Here is a 6000-nt window from a genome sequence, read left to right on the forward strand (position 1 = left end):
ATTGAAAATAGTGTTAGCCTTACTGGTGAATCAAAACTTACTTTTGTAGAGCTTTTTTGCCTTCAGGCATATTGTGTATCATCTTCACCTTTTCTTCATGGTATGTGTTAAGTTTTCAATTTCAACAATTATTTTGCATATTCTCCTATTAAAATCTCTCAAGGCAAATTAAAACTAACAAATCAATATGCTTGCTTAGGGGACTCTGATCCTGCCAAAAGATCCTTGAGTGAATAGCTGCTGCACCTGAGTGAGTCCAGTTTGCACTCAAATCTCACCCAGTGTCAAAATTTCAATGGTTTCTGTGAGCAAAGCTTTGAGGAATATAAGAATACTTGCACGGTGTTCATAGTAATGCATCACTCTACAAGATAAGTGTCAGGCAGGGTACTCCAGACTTTTTGTTCGCAAGTTCTATTGTTTATAATTTACTCCTCTTCAGAATCGTCTAAACGAGATATAAAGGTTAACATTTTAAAGGCAATAAAAATACAGATTTCTCCAGCCTATTTTGATTCCTGCTTGTCAATATTTTATTTCAGTGGGAGTGAGGTATCTGCACAGTTTGGAGAATAGGGAGTCTAAATCACTTTTGAGAGTATTGCTCCAAGGTCAAAATTAAAGGAAGGTTATGCTAATAAAGGAACTAGTATAAATAGTATTTCTTTCCAATTTTAGTGTTTAAAATAAACTAAGCAGAATGATTTTTTTTTCATCTGCACACAAAGTTTCCCTTGTAGTATTTGCCACCCTGAACACTGCAGTGCTAACGCAACAAAATGACCAATTCAAATAATTCTTTGCTCATTTTTTAGCATTTTTCTACTTATGAGTTGAAATAGAGTAGAACAACAAAACAGAAAGTTTATTCTCCAAGTTTGGTTTAAAAATTTTCAGTTTTAAATCATAAGAGCTATAGCTTTCATAACCATATATACAGAAATAAACCTCGGAAAAACATTTAAAACTTAGGACTTTTTGAAACAGCTTACACATGGGGCTGTAATTCTTGCAAGTTTTTTTTTTTTTTTTAATAGTTAGAGCAAGCATTTTAAAATATAATTTGTATGTCTGCTCTTACCTGCTTGGAGGCAACTTGGTATTGTGTTCTAGTTAAATATAGCATGGTAGAAACATAACTTATTTTATTGCATTTCACACTATTCCTTCAAGGACAGACTTAGGCAGAGTTAAATTATATAAATATACCTCAATTTAGAAGTTTAAGGTTTTACTATTCAGTCTGCTTTTGTGGAATGGCTTTTTATTCTGCTCTAAGAAACTCCGTTATTAAAAATGAGTTAGTCAACTGCAGTACTATGAACAATCTCCTAAAGGAGCTTCTGCATTTGAACAAATAATTCTATTCCTAATGGCAAGATTCATCTTAATGTTATACTGGAAAGGCCAGATCCTCAATTTGAGAAATCACTGTAGCTCAGTTAAAATAAATAGAGCTATGATAATTTAAAATCTGAGAATCTAGCCTTTTGTTTTTTAATCTTTATGGATTTTTAATAAATGAAAGTCCTGATTTTAATTGTGCTGTTAAAAATATATTTCATATTTTGAACATAGCCTGTAAAGTTTATGGCATTAAAGGAAATTTTGAATGTTTTTTCTCAAAATAAAGAAACATGCTGTAAATTCAACAATGAAAACAAGACAAAAATATTCTGCTTAAAAATGAGTTTGAGACTAGGCAATATTCCACATCTTTAAAATGTAAAATTGTGGTATCATGGTACTGTGTGCTGTTAGACATATGTCTAGAAATAAATACTGAACATGAATATATGCAAATTTAAAGCACTGTCTTCATGTGGCTTATGCAATTTCTTGTAACTAGCTTTACAGCTAAAATATTAACATATTTTAAATGAAGTCTTTACTTAGCAGCTCTCTGTAATGCATCTTTCAGTCCTTAGAATTTTGCATTAGCTATTATTGTTCTCATTGTAATGTATGTATTTGTGGGATTATGCTAGCCTGCTGAGAAATACTTCCAAATAAATACTTAGGTCATGCAGTGTTATGTTCTTCCATTAGCGCATGAAAGGATGTTTTGCTTTCCTGATTTTTGCAACATAATTCTTCAGTTGCTCAAGCAGCATTTTATCACTTAGATCAAGGGATTTTCATATCTTTCCTACTTTGATACTTGAATTCATTAGTTTAAGCTGGGAAGGAATCTACAAACGATAACTAAGAAAACTCAACTCTCAGTTGACTTGCATTCATTATATGGCAGTCTGTTATGGCCCATATTTTTTTCTAGGGAAAACAAAACAAAAAGGATGAAAAGACACAGTGAACTACCTTAATTTCTTGTAGCCTGTGGGGGTCTTCCCTCTGCTGTAAATCCTTTCAACTTTGGCAATAAACCTGCTGTAATTTGAAATAGGACACAAATGAGCATGACAAACTGCAGGAAAGAAGGGATTATAAGAGTATTACAGATTTCTGTGGTATTTTAGCCTCATTGAATTCAAGTTGTTCTTTAGTATAAAACATGTACTGAAGTGACACTGAAGACAATGGGATCAAACAGCTAAGTTTTCTCTACAAAAAAATCTCTGGCTGGAAGAACAGACAGGGAAAATGAACACATTAGCCGCTTTTATTGGTAGCTCTATACACAACATAGGCAAAGGCAGTAACAAATGGAAATAGATTTTGAAGAGCTGAGAAGTATGATGAAAAAAGAGTAGGCAGCTCAAAATGAAGGATGTAGTCATGATTAAGGGGAAAAACAGTAAAAGGAGGGAGGCAGGAAGGAAAGCTCTCTAAAATTAGCAGTGAGGGGAGAGCTGCATTCTTTAAAGACATGAGGCAAGTCAGAGCAAGAATTTGTACACCATAAACCATGTTTGATAACAGAGACTAATAATCTAAAAAAAAGCAATAATTAGAAGGTAGCCTTTTGCAATGAAGATAAGCATTCTGTCACTGCTGACAAGTTAAATTGAGGCTTTTATGTGGATGTTGCTCCCATCTGCACACAGAAATCCTCTAATAGATCACAAGCACCACAGTCAAGGCAATGGGCTGCTTTTGTATATAGGCTGAAACCTGAGTGTATCTTGTAGGTTGGCTGGTCTCCCCTCCACTCTGTGGTGCCAATACAGGTAAACACCACAGTGACTGAAAATCCTCCAGTGACAGGTAAGGCATTGGCAATTCACTGGGGAAGCAGGCTGGGGGTGGGGGAACATATGGGTGGGGAAGAGAAGTCAAAAGTATCTCAGCTTATCACAGTACTAAGACCAGTGGAAAGCCTGCCACAGCTCTAGTGCCAAGAGTACCCACACCAGCACAAACCCAGAACTCAGAGGCCAGAGACACTGCCAGAGAATGGATAGATAGGAAGAAAAGGTAGGAAAGATAGGAGGAAAAGGGTAAGATAAACATTCATAGTCATATTATTTGTCAGTAAAGCACCTGCAGTCAGCAAATCAAGTCAAGTTATTTTAAATCTTTAAAATACCCTTTAGTGGTCTGTTATTACAAAACATTCTGGAAAAGAAGCTAACGAAACCTTATTAGTCCATTAGAATCATACTGGCTGACTTCAGCAAGGACTCATCGTTAAAGTGTATTGGTTGCCATGGCTACTCTGATTCATTTATTTTGTTTCCAAAAAATTAAACAATGCCATCGTTTTCTTCCTACGTTAAGGTATTTACTTATTATTGGTATGTAAGTTTTCCTTCTAGCTTATTACGATATAAAATTTTTGATCTTTATAGGTATCTGACCAAGACATAGCATTTACAAAAGCAATAGACAGAGCTGCACTATGGGCTTTCAAAGCATAAGCTCATCCTAGTGAAGAAAGCTCCAAGAATTGCTGCTGTCAAACGGGTTAAATAGGGTTAAAGAAGAATGAAAGTTTGTCCTCAACTAGTTTACTGCAGACTGTGCAATTTGCTTGTTGTTTGCAAAATGTTTTCCAACACAATTCTGTATTCACCCAGCAAGTCCTGCAAGGCACAAATCCACCCACAATGTAGACAATTACCAGAATTGTTAAAAATCCCAAAGCATTTATTTGTAAGTTTAACACGTTACGGTATTTTCTATTCAGTCATGTACACAGGCTGTGATAACTGACTTAAGTTTGTTGCCAGAGTTTTAATTCAGCTTTACCTGAAAGTCTCCAAATCTCTCTTAAGAGAGAACATTCCTAGTCTTCAAAGGAAGTAGCAAAAACAACTTCGACAGAAACAAGACTAACAAAGATTTCTAATTTCTGTATTTGGTCAAGGTCCAAAGTGACAAAGCTGCAGAGTATTTACAGAGCAAACAACAATTATAGTAAGAACATTAGGTACTACTTAGAACTTATAGTCTATTGCTTGTAGTTGTGACCAGTATAGCTGTACATAGCTGACAGTCAATGCCTTTAAGAAAGATTAGCATGTCAGATATACTGTGAAATCTAGGAAAACTTTCTTCTATAACCCCCAACAGAAAGTGCCATTAACTCCACAGTTGTATACTACCAACATATATCACCCTAAAGTAACTTGCTTGATTTCACAGCCTTATATTGCAAATCAAAGAAATGTTAAAATAAAGTCAGTTACAATCGCTATACAGAGAATTCAGTTCTGGATTTCAGTAGTCAGTTGACTCAGGGAGGAATAAGAGGTTTAAATTCAACCACAGAAAACATTTAGCAATGAGATCAGAAGTTAAAATATATCAAAAGCCAACTCAATCAGCTGTTGCACTACAGAATGCAACCCTCCCCCCAAAAACTACAGCAGCCCCAAAGACACATCATCTCCTTATTCCTGTATTTCATGCTAAATCTTGTATTCATGCTAATTTATTTCACTGTTTCACTTAGTAGAACACCTCAGTACGAACATGGCCATAATGCAACACTCCCCAGAAGCCAGTCACTGTACATTCCCTACTGTTTCAAGCTGCTTAAAAGCTCACTTGACACATTTTAAGAGACTTTAGAACATGCATCTAATAGCAGCTTCCATTCTCTTATACTTCATAAGAAATTGTTTCAAGCTGAAGTTACACCTACACTTCACCTTTCTGCAAGATAAGGTAAGGGAAGAGTTTAATAGTGAATGCTATCAGTGTGCTAGAAACCTGACAACTTACCATTATATATTTGGCAGAACATGACCAGTGTTCTACTAGGTCTTCTGGTGACTGAACGAAGATTAGGAGAAAAAACATCATCATTGGCACAACTAGTGTGAGACTAAATCAGAGAGAGATATAACCCAGTAGTAGGCTGGCTTGTTCTTGGAGAACCAGAAACAGGTTGGCCCTTCCTGCATGTTACAGGATATCTGTAGTTAACCCAGCACACACCCTCACTGAATACAGACTTCTGTGCTTCTCTCAAAGGAAGAGTTTGTGACTGCATGAAGGGCTAAAAATAGGAGAAATAAGTGTAGGAACAGGAACAACAATACAAGAGAACACAAAGGGAGAAAAGAGAGGACCTTGAACATTCACATCCCTGAACAAGAAACATTGTACTAAGAAATGATATTGAACATTGAGATTTTCTTCTAGACTCTCCTGCAGTGCCATCAGAAACACTGCATGAAGAAGCCCTGAATCTGCAAGTTTGCTCTCTTGGAAAATACAGGAGTAGCATAAGAGGAAAAGCTGAAGTGTTGAGATCTAGTACTGGTTTGGGAAACAAATCCTCTGAAGGTGACCTAACTAGAGAGCTCATTCTCAGAAGGAGAGCACCACAACACATCACAGAACATTCAACGGGATGTGGCAGATGAGGACAAAGTCTGCTCTTCCAAACCACTACAAAATGTATAAGGGAAATACTTGTTCAACAGAGGAACAGCATCAAGTATCTGGTCATCTGTCCCTTTCTCTCTGTACAGGGAAAGGGAAAAAAAAAGCAACCCTACACAGAATTGTGTGTCCAGTCTTTAAGCTCCTTACCTAGATACTCAGAAAAAGATCCAGAACAACTTCCACACTCAGCGCAAAAGTAGATAT

This window comes from Apteryx mantelli, chromosome 5 (genome assembly GCF_036417845.1).
Source record: "Apteryx mantelli isolate bAptMan1 chromosome 5, bAptMan1.hap1, whole genome shotgun sequence".
Lineage (NCBI taxonomy): Eukaryota > Metazoa > Chordata > Aves > Apterygiformes > Apterygidae > Apteryx > Apteryx mantelli.